Consider the following 12,355-nt stretch of genomic DNA (forward strand, 5'->3'; position numbering starts at 1 on the left):
AATACTTTGAAGCCTCAGGCTCTCTTTAAGCTCATGGCTCTTGATATTTCTAACATAAGAGAAATTCTAACAAGAATATTATGTGCTGATTTCCAAAGAAAGTAACTAAACTGAAATTCATCTATAGTCAAATCCTATTATGACAAAAACTATTTCAATAAAATTGTCCATGTAACAAAGAAGCCCAACTAATTACCTTTTCTCAGAAAATATTTTATCACAATCGTAGTATAAGGACCGCAGCCACACTCCCGTAGAGTTCACTGTAATAGGGCCTGATTTATTAGGAGTCTGTAAATCCTCTCATTCACGTAAGTTATTCATAAGCAATTCTCTGTTTTCTGTATTGATGGTTTCTCAATCAGAAATTGATAACATCAAAATTATTATTCTCTCTGGTTCCAAAACACATAAAAGTCATTGTTTTTAATCAAGCCATTCAATTTCCAATTCATAGCTACGAGTCCTGTTAATCATTAGTATAAACTAGGACAGGTCTACAGCCGTAATGATCCATGCCTTATTACCCTCCTGCCTTTTACCAAGTGCTGATTTAAGAGATATCAGTTCAGCCTACAGAACCTGCAAAACTAACATCAGTCACTCTGAAAATAATCATGAAAGAGAGCAATTTAACAATGTAGAAAGAAATCCTGAGTTATGTATAGGATTCTTATCAATTCATGAACTTAAAACTTATGGAAAGAAAAGAGTAGCAATTCATATGCAAATATGTGTGCAGCTATTTAGGAATATGCTACTTCAGTTGTGTTGGGTTTACTTACTCCAAGCACTGAATTCTAACCATGTAAAAGATCTGGTAATAGGTTTGAGATGGAGGTGGCATGGCTTCACGGACTAAGGTCTAGGACTTAATGGAATCAATGAGTGAGTTTAAGCCTGGCCTGCCACTAAAAAGTTGTATAAACTTTAGGAGTCATTTAAATTTTAGTAGTTTTAGTTTTATTACTTCCTATCAGTAACATCTGAAATATTGTCTGCCAAAATCCACCCTGTTATCAGTGAAAAATTTACCAGATATTTCTCTCTATATATGTTACCATATACTTACATTTTCATTTTGATATTTTTCTCTATTTACATGTTTAATTTTAAGTACATAACCACTAAATGATACTTGACTTTTTATGACTATTGTCTGTCACACAGTACCTTTATAAACCTATGGTTGCTTACAAGAGGTAAGAATCCCTTTTATTTTCTCACTTAGACAATGGCAAACATTGAATCAATTAGGTGCTTACACTAGAAATGTACAACATAGTACATATTGTCTGACTTTTTAAGAAAATTCTATTTTGAGTTTCTACCAGTCACGTGTTCTGGTGTACTAATAGTATAGAAAGGCCATTGAAGGCTATATGGAATCATTAGGAAAGTTCATATCATCTTTTCCTAGATAGTTATTTTTTTCTCAATAGACTAAAAATTTAATTTTCTCTCTTTTAAAAAGATTTATTTATTTTTAGAGAGGGGGGACGGAGGGAGAAAGAGAGGGAAGGAAACATCAATGTGTGTTTGCTTTTGGTGCACCCCCCACTGGGGACCTGGCTTGCAACCCAGGCATGTGCCCCGACTGGGAGTCGAAGCCGCAACCCTTTGGTACACATGCCGGCACTCAATCCACTGAGCCACACCAGCCAGGGCTCATTTTCTCTTGTAACCAAAAATGATTCTTACATCAAGCACTGATCCAGAGAAATCAGCTCACTCAAGATTTGCACTTTAGAGATTAGCATGTGCAATACTGCAGCAGCTTAATTGGGCCATTTTGAAGTTAATGTACCAAAAGTCCAAACGAGAAAGATCAGCGCCACTGAAGTTTAAACCCTGGCAACACAATTCTGATTTGGTTGGAGTGGCTAGCAGAAACTGGACAAATTCCTTTGGAGATACTAGTGAATGATGCTCTGGTGGTTGAGAATTCTTTATTGCCACTTCTAACTGTTCAATCAATGAGTAAATACCAAATAATCTGGCTTCTTGTAACACACCCGGTAAATTCATGCAATCATTTACAATGAGCTGTCGGTGATGCAAGTAGTTCAAAAAGGGTTCAAAGTACTCAGGTCTTTGGTCAGTTAGGAAAGCTCCCCCATGATCTTGAGGAAAAAGGACTCATAGACATGACGGACAACAGTGTAGTGATTGCTGGGGGGAGGTGGGGGGAGGTGTAAGGGAACTAAATGGTAATTGAAAAAATGCAATAATTTTTTTTTAAAGAAAAGCTCATTTGGCACATTCCCAGCTTGTGCCTTTGAACATATTTCTTTTCCTTGGACCAATTTCCTTACAACACACACACACACACACATGCACACACACAGGGCTTGTTCCCTTACCTGTTTCAAGTTTTTTCCTCTGATATCACCGTTCAAAGAGGCCTTCATTGACGTATGGTTTAAACTGTAATACTCTCTTCTTCCCCCTCCAACTCAGTGTACCTTCCCCTCTTCCTGCTTTAGTTTTCTCCACAGTGCTTACCAAGCATAGGGTAAACTACATGTGTTTACTCATCTATTTATTTTATCTGTCCTGTCATTTGAAGTAAGTTCCCTGAGGGAAAAATTTAAAAAGAAAAAAAAACAGAAAGAGAGCTCCTCAACGATCTTGCTTATTTCCCCAGACACCTTTGTCCTTAAACACACGGGCCAGCTTCCTGCCGGCCTCTTTCTTCACCGAGTGCTGGGTGTGGTGGTTTAGTACCGCCCTCCAACATTTAGTGTGAGTCCGTGTGAGATCCTGACAACCCTTCAGGTGGTTTAGACTTTGTCTGAGGATCAATAAATAATTCTCTTTCACACACAAACAACACATCATCATCCCTGGTCAAAGCAATGTCATCAATCAGTCCACCTGTCCCATTATACACACTAGTGGCTTTTATGCTGAGTTTACTGTTGGCCACAGAGAGCAAATCAGTTAAAGTCCAATATACAGTGACCACCTTTCCATTCAGGGGGTTGGGCTTAAGGAACAGGGTCATGCATCCCACTGGGTGAGCTGCCACCCTCCCACCTGGCTCTCCTACCACCTTGTTCTTCTCCTTTCCTTCCCCTCCCTCCACTCACTCAGACTCCCTTCCCTCAGCCACCATCCTTCTCTTACTTGTGCATACACACAAGTGCATGCACTCTCTGTCCCACACCCCAGGGCTGGCCCAGATAGTTACTTTTTAATCACAGTCGATTCCTCGCATTTTCTGCAGCTTGGATTTATGCTAACATAAATTACTTAAAGCATCACTCCTATCAATAGCTCTCTTATATCAAACAAATAAATGATAGAAATTATAGTAACAAAACCTGGATGTAGACTTCATGAATAAGACACTTCCTTGTTTGTTTATTTATAATTAATTCTCAAAAATATCCATCCAGTGCAGTTCTAGCAATCTTTAGGTTATAACATTTCTCGGAGTATGAAATCTCAGTGCAGTGGTTATTCATTGGCCTAAACAATTTCTCTGCTATTCACTCCACTATTTATTCAGTGAGATTGGTAATACAGAGACAACCAGAGCAGGAGGAAATTCTCAACTATTAAAAAAGTAGATACATGTCATCTTTTATGTATTACTTTCAAAGATCTGGGCATTTTGTTGAGTATTTAACATGGATTATCTCAGGTTATCTTCATAATAAACCCATGGTGAAATAATGCTAAAATTATTTGAAAATTTGAAGAAAACTGAAATAGAACATAAATTACTTATCTAAAATCATATGTCCTACGGCCATACCACCCTGAACGCACCCGATCTCGTCTAAAATCACATGTCAGAAAGTGGTTGAACGTGGATTTAAACCCTTGTAATCCAGCCAAAAGTATGACATGGGGACCAAGTTCAAGTCTGCTGATTGGAGCAATGCTGCTCTATCTGTAAGAAGCCATATTTCCTCTCAGAGGAAAGTGTTTATATTCCAAATATTTCTTTAGTTTTGATATAGGTTTAAATCAACCATCTACAAAAACTTCCTTCAATAAACAGTATTATTCTGTAGCATCATTTCTCAGTTATTGAAAAAAAAAGCAGGTTCCATGTAAAGGCAGAAGATTTGAGGAAAAGGAAGAGAAAGGCAGCTAGTATAGGTTGAGTACTTACGTTTTGAAGGCACTAGGCAAAATATGTTAGTAAGTACTTAAACCAAGGCTAATATATAAGGGTTGTCAGCTGCATTTTACTAAAGAGAAACTAAAAAGCTCTGAGAGGTTAATCAACTCCCAAAGATGATCCTGGTTGGAATTCAAACCAATATTTTCTAAATTTAAAAATATCCATGCTCTTTTCACCACATGAATAAAAACCTAGGGACAATGTCACTCCATCCCTGCTTCTACTCCCTGCAAACAGAGTTAAAGCTGTTCTACTTTTTAAACTCCAGTTTTGTTTAATTTTATAGGTTCATCAGATTTGTTCTAAAGGAATAATTTTACTGTTTAGGATACAGTGTCTCAAATCTCCATTTCCAAACTTGCTAAGATGAGGGTTGGGGATCAAAAAGAGGTCATTTGACCATATAATCCCTGTTATCTAGTAAAACAGATTACCTAAATTGCACTCAATAAGACAAAGCCTTGCCATTATTTGATTTACAACTACACAAGTTCATCCTTCAAAACACAAAAAGATGGCATAGGCTTTTGCAGAATTATGTGCAGATTCCATAGCTAATCCTTTTTAAAAAATCCAAACTGATCACAAAAACTTTTAGAAGATGATCATAAAAAGAAAAGAAGAAAAGAAAACCAACAATGTTAAGGGACATGAAAAACACATACTCTGATGGAATTAGTCATGGAATTCAGTATTTAGTTGATAAAAGAGCTTGTATTCTAGAAACTCTCAGGAGATGAATGAATGGTGAGAATAAATACAAAAGCTACCCCATTAAGAGAGACTAGCACCAGCCCTTAGGCCAATCAATCTCTCAACTGTGTTTGAGTAAGGCAGCCCCCTCAGTCCATGCCCTTAACAACACTGTGCAGTTTTCCTCAGTGCTACTAGTGCGTACTGGGGGTAAACTGAGAATTGACTGCAAAGATCTGCCAACTCCTAGCTGTGCAGGAGTTGTAACATCAACCTTAATCCACAAGGCTGGAAATAAACCTTTTAACTAGCATTTTGCACTGGTGACCGTGAAGCTGAGACATTGTCTTTGGTAGCACGACAAGCACAAGCATGACCCTGAGTATGCTACATATGAAGACCCTAGGACTGTGAGAACTCTTTTGCTTTGGTAAAATCTAACTAACCGAAAGGCTGTCTGATACGTCACTTTTGTCTGGACTACAAGCTGAAATTCCACAAATACCGAACAGTAATCATTTAACATTGGAGAAACCAGTAAGGTCCCTACAAACTATGTCAAACCAGAATCTGTGCATGACATTGAAGGTGGCAAGATAAGCCCAACTTGAGGTTCATAATTCAACACCAGAAATTATGTAGCCTGCAGGCCTAAAGTACTGCTGTGCAGCCCAGAGCAATGCAAGGATGTTGGTAGTGCAGGCACATCAACCAAGAGTTGATATATGTAACAATATGGGACCATGCTCTCGGACCACATTGTGAGAATATCAATTATGGTTAACTGGTGATTTAACACAATCTTGACTTTTTGTTCTTGGTTAAGCTTCTTTTTGATAAACATAACTCAACATTTTGTCAAGAGAAAAGCACCAGCCTGCCCATTACAGAAAATCCCCCATGATAATTATAATATCACAAAAATATAGGTTGGCCTTATGCTATCAGAGTCACACACAATGCATATGGCTGACAAGACGGGGTGAGGACAGCAAAGACTTAGATCTACCAACTAGTCTTCCACAAACTGACCTACATTTTCCCGTTGGTACATTGGCTGGATGTGGCTTCTTTAAATCCTTGGTTATCTTACTTCCATATAGCTTGATTTTCTGATGGTTCTGGGTGTTATTTATTTTGAGATCTGGTTGTAATTCTTTCTACGGTTGCATGAGGAGGCAAAGTGTATCTATCTATGCCACCATCTTGACCAGAGTCTCCTTAGGACATTTTAATTGACAATTTTATTTTTTTAATATCTGTTAGAAGAATCACAAAATTTCACTAGTGTATAAGAGAAAAAATAGTAGAAACACATAATCATTGGCACATAATTGTGTTTAAATCTTTTGTTTGTACTGAGCAATGAATGTGGTGAGTGTGATGGAGGGTTCACAATTTATGGAAAGATAACCTAACAAAAAAAATCCTTACAGATAACATCAACTTGTCTCTGTAAGAGAAGTCAAATCTAACCCTCCCTTCCATAAAGTCGATTCTGTCTCCTAAATAAGTCACTAAGTTTCTGACCAGGTGAAATCCCTTTACCTGATACTGAAGTCCTGCATGTCATCTGTGCAAGAAGGCTAACTCAGACATCTATGGTTAACGGCTCTCTAAGCACTGAGAATGTCTATAAGGTTCACTATGCTCAGATAGAAAAAGATCAAAACATTGCAACACAGTTTTGCATTTTGAGGTTCTCAAAGTGAACAGTCATGAAAGATCCACAGTTGATTATATACAAAATAAAAGCCCAGAAAATATGAGGCTGCCTTGGTAGTGGAGATGCAAGAATAATTTCATTAACAAAAGTTAACTAATAACCCAGAAAACACATCAGTTACATCTTTGGTTCTGCAGACTTCTGGGCAAACTTGGAGGGAATAAAGAATATGATATTCTGAAAATGACAAGCTAATTTTTAACCTTTGCCTCAATGTTGATCTTTTCATTAAGCTAGGAAAAAAAGAAAGTTTTTAATTAAATGTCCACAGAAGTTTATTATTATATTCAGCATATTAAAATCTAATTAAAAATAGGTATAGTTTCCTACTAATGCACATGTCTTGTAATTACCAGTTCTTTAACTTATTCTCAGTACTGTCATTTCCATGTTCTGGGTAGGGAAATTAGAGACACCCGTTTCAGTTCACTCATTTAATACAGCTCTTAGTTTCATTCATCTTTTCCATTATTTTCTCCTTTCTATTATATATATACTATGTTTATATATATAAATATATATTTATACAACTATACAAAAATATATACATGTATATATATGTGTGTATGTGTGTGTGTGTGTATATGTATATATATATATTTGTCCAGCTAACAGCCCCCAGTAGCGGTTTTCTTTTAGGTCTCTTAGAATCTTGACATACATGATAGTTTAGAGTTCATTCAAAGATTCTAGGTATCCTTATGCTAGTTTCTGTACTATTCTCTGTGGTAACCTGCCTTGAAAATTGTAGCTACCTCAGATGCCAAAAATAATCTAAGCTTTGCTCCATCCAGTGAGACAGCTGACCCCTCCTTGGGCTCTACTTCCTAGACCAAAGTTTGAAAAGTGCTTCTAGGCAGAAAGCAGAGTAAATTTGGAGCTTATTTACTGAGTGCCCTTTCTCCTGAGGATCATAGTTCTATGAGAAATTTTATCCACTGTCTAAAAAAGTTGCTTTATGTATTTTATCCAATTTTAAACCTGTTATTTTGTCATTTTTCAGAATCCCACATTATAAAAATTTTAACAGATACTACTTAGTTTCCTTGCCCAAAAGTTTATTAGGGATTTGGATAATCAGGGGCACAGTTTTACATCAAGACATCAAGAATACTATAACTCAATAATTTTGTTGTAATATTTATTATTATTTTTTCATGTAGTATTTGATATTTTTACATTTTAAACTTAAACATTTATTTTGTCCTTGACAAATACTATAGGATGATAATCTAAAGGAGCTGTAATACAGGAATTCTCAAGGTACATATGATGTATTTGGAAAGGACATGTCCACACAAGCAATATAAGAACATGATTAAAGAGGAGGAGGTATGAAGTGGTGGCTGAGAAATGTGTGGCGGCTGAGAAAGGAGAACATGATATTAAGCTCCAAAATAGAACACAATGTTCACATGTAATGGGATTACTTTTCCATCATATCTCCTGGCTAGAACGTACTCTTCGATCTGGGAATCCAAGAACTGGATGAAACGAGCTAAATTTAAGTCCTCTCTGTGTCACTCCTGGGATTGGAGAGTAGGGAAAATTTACATTAGCATTCATCAAAGTCTGTTTTACTCTGACTGGTGTGAGATGGTACCTCATTGTGGTTTTAATTTGCATCTCTCTGATGGTAGTGATGCTGAGCATCTTTTCATATGTCTCTGGGCCCTCTGTATGTCTTCCTTGGAGAAGTGTCTGTTCAAGTCCTTTGTCCATTTTTTAATTGGGTTGTTTGTCTTCCTGGAGTGCAGTCGTGTGAGTTCTTTATATATTTTGGAGATTAGGCCCTTATCTGGATGGAACTGGAGAGCATTATGCTAAGTGAAATAAGCCAGACAGTGAGGGACAAATACCATATGATCTCACCTTTAACTGGAACATAATCAACAGAAGAAAAAAGCAAACAAAATATAACCTGAGACACTGAAGTTAAAAACAATCTAACAATAGCCACGGGGGAGTGGGGAGTGGACAGTGAGGAGAGGGGATTACAGGAACTACTATAAAGGACACATGGACAAAATCAAGGGGGAGAGTGGAGGTAGGGGAGGGAGGGGGGTTTGGGTGGAGGGATGGGGAGAAAAGGCATACAACTGTAATTAAATAATAAAATTTTTTTTACAATAAAATTTTTTTAAAAGTATTTTTTACAAATCCATGACACTCTTCATAAAAAAGTTTCTACATCTCCACAAAGGACATAAGAACCTTGAAGACAATGAGAAATCTTATGATAAAAATACCTAATTAACTTGGTTTAATGTGTTATTTTGCAAAATTGTTTAACCACAGACAGAAACAATTACCCAATCATATATATCAATATGATCTACACTGTTATATGACTATTTTGGAGTTAATATAATATTAGTAAACTTTTAGAGATCCTGAGCTATTTTATTTGGAAGTGCATGAAGGGACTTTTTAGAGAGAAAGGAAAGCCTTCGGACAACTTGATGCAGTTTCTTCCTGAGTCAGACTGACCAGTGGGGCTGCTGAAATATTCTACATAAAATGGTTTTCAAGACTAGAAAAATAATGAAGCCATTAGTCCTGCAACCATACATCTGAAGAAAAAACACATGAGAATTTTGCTTCAGGAGATGGGAACAGCGGTCATAGAGGAACTTAGAAGTCGGTCTATATCAGAAAAACTAAGGCCAGAACACATTATTCCAGTGTTCAAAATACCAAAGGTCAATAGACAAAAAGACAAGCTGCAGTATTTGGGTGAGACAGGACAGTGTGCCTCTTACTCAGCAATGTTACAGAAAGTATACCTGTACTAATAGAAAAGTCATAAATAAGATGGTGAAAAGAGCCATATGGTAGTATCATCAGCATCCCAGTTAGGCCTTTTGATGAAGAAAAACAAGAGAGACTTCATAGACCAGAAAAAAATGTGCTAGAACTCAACATCGTGCTCAAAAATGTTTCATAGAACATATTATAACAGCCAGACACATTTCTACCAGCAGAATGAAATGGTCAACCTGAAGAATACTATGAAAATAGAAACAGAGATTTTTCTCTTTTAAGAACCTGCTAATCATGAAAGGACTAGTGATTAAACAAGAGTCAAAAGAATATTATTAAATGTAGGTGTAAATTATTTGCAAATGTGCATCATTTAGCTAATAAATTATTATTCTCTCATTCATTATGTATTATTTATCAACTGATAATAATATAATTTTAATTAACATTTACATGATATTGAAATGAAAATGTTTGAACTTGGATGAAGTCAACTCATCACTTTTAAAGGTAAAAACTTACCTTAAGTATGCCTAAGAGATGAGAGCTAACCAAGTGAACAGCCTGTCTGTACTTTCCTACCTACTTGTAATTTGTGTTTCCACCAAACAAATAGATGGTGATGTGGATCGATCCTCAATTAAGGATGGGTTTAAAGGCATTTGTCGGGTGCTGTCCTTGCCCTGAGTTTTGGTTTCGTGTTTGGAATATGGTAGATATAATCTAAATGTATATATCATTGAAAACTATACTTACATCCTAATAATTAATACAATGCTCTACAACCACCGTGGACCAACAGGAGAGTTGTCTTTGCATAGGGAAAAAACTACACTTTCTAGGAAACACTTGTTGATCTTTTGTTTTTAACTTTTTTTCAGTTATACCTGTTTATGAAATAGGAAGAATATGTTGTGCTCGAGTTTTTAAAAAAGTTCAATCTGTCTAAATATAACTAAAATATTCACAAAATTAAGCTTTTTCAGGATTAAAACCATGGTTTCCTAAGTTGTTTATAACAGTGACTATAAGCTGACAGAGATATTTTGAGCACAAGGTGCAGCAGAATTTTAAATAACTTCCTCTCACTCCTCATCAGTGTCTATATGATTTCTAATCATTTCTCTACACATCAGCTGTGATGAGAAAGAATCAGGTGTGATGAATATGATGTTCTTGTTATTCTGAAGGGCATTTATTTTTATTTATGCCATTGTGTTTAGGCTATTCAAGCAAAATTTAGAACAAATAGACATACAAAATTCCTAAGTTAAACCTTCTGCTAACTCCACTTCTGGGGAGTGGACAGGATCTCCTAAATTCAGATAAAGGTTTCCCATGAAAACTGGATGAGTGAGGCCAGAATCCTAACTCTCAATTGCCCTTAGTCAGCTGAGGAATAAGGGAGAATTTTCTGAGTAGTAGTTCCATCTGAAGTTCTAAAACTCTCTAGAGAAGTTAAAAAGGAAAAAAAAAACCCATATTTCTCAATGTCAACTTCTGTTCAAAGAAAAACTTTTCAAGCACAGATGTCTACCCATAGATAGAGTTGTTATGGTAAAAGGAACTTTTCATGATTATAGGTAATCATGCAAACCCCTTTAGAACACAGATTCTATTTCATTTTATTCTTGAGATTACAGAGACTTGGAAAGGGAGTATTTTTACTTATCAAGCTAACAACAGATCTTCTGAAAAGCTTAGCATAATATGTTTTTTTATTAAGCATATATTTGCTGACTAAACCAGTGATTACTGTTTACTTCCACGAGATAATAATTTTGAAGTTTAATCAATCCACAAACCTAATGCTTCATATTTACTGTTGTGCAAATAGGAAAAACAAATAAGAGCTAACTAAAAAAAAACAAAGAAACCCACCTTAATGTTAGAAGCTCACTTTATCACAACCAGGAAATGGTTATGTTTGGTTGATACCTATTAAAGCTGCATATTTAAGTCTATTAAGATGCATTTCATTACCTCTGCAAAGTGCAAATATGCTTTCAACCTTTTCAGAGAAGCAGGATTTATGGTACAGTTCAAAGAATGATTGTATCTGCCTTCTGGGCTTAGGGTAGTCTAATTTCATAATATATACGCAAACAGGATTTGTTCTCAGAGTAACACTGGGACGATTTCAGAGCTGTAAGTCAGGTGCTTGATGAGCTCCTGAAAATATTTGTTTGGTATTCCAAATAATACACATAATTTACAATGTTATTCTGAGATAACGAGAAAATGCTATTTCAAATAACAGCTTACTTAATAAACGCGGGTTCCAGTGGAGATACTGCCCAGCTATCACGAGACACCTTACATTTACACTATAACTCATGTCCCAAGAAAATTACAAAAATTGTGAATTGGCTGACATTCTGCTCAAATAAGATTTCTCAAGTAGCTACAGAAATGCAAATGAATTAATTCAAATTAATTACATTCAAAATGCTTTATTGTGTTGATAAATATTACATTTCACTTGAAGCGAAGCCAGGGGAAAAAATAACTCTTAAAGACCACAAGCAAAGTATAATCAAAATACTCTTGAAATTATTACAATGTAAAGCACTCAAAATCTGTCCACTTTTATCAAAGATTAGGTTATAAAAAGATATTACTTATAGATATCAATATTACCTTGAATTTTTTAAACTTTTATTTTCAAAATTTAATTAATACTCTCTCACAAAGAATGAGGTACATTTGAATGACCTAGTATAGTTTATTTCAACAGTTAACTTAGAGATTTAGGTAGTTGGATTACTGGTTCTTTTTAAAAACACATTAAATATAAAATCTGAATTTGTTATTTTTCTTCTTGTTAAAATTTTTAAAGAAATTATCTTTTAAAAATATAATTTTGATTGTCTATTGGCTTCTTTTTAAAAATGTATATTTTATTGATTATGCTATTACAGTTGTCCCATTTCTGCCTCCCCTTATTCCCCTCTACCTTGCACCCCCTTCTCACCTGCATTCTCCCCCCTACCTTAGTTTATGTCCACGGGTTGAACATCTAAGTTCTTTGGCTT

At 35.7% G+C, this 12,355-nt stretch overlaps 1 pseudogene; it reads right to left on the minus strand.

Moving 5' to 3' along the window:
- Positions 1 to 1,668: 1,668 nt before the first annotated feature.
- LOC112302561 (BTB/POZ domain-containing protein KCTD9 pseudogene) lies at positions 1,669 to 9,982 on the minus strand (annotated as a pseudogene).
- Positions 9,983 to 12,355: the final 2,373 nt, after the last annotated feature.

The sequence above is a fragment of the Desmodus rotundus genome, chromosome 2, assembly GCF_022682495.2.
Source record: "Desmodus rotundus isolate HL8 chromosome 2, HLdesRot8A.1, whole genome shotgun sequence".
In the NCBI taxonomy this organism is placed as follows: Eukaryota; Metazoa; Chordata; class Mammalia; order Chiroptera; family Phyllostomidae; genus Desmodus; species Desmodus rotundus.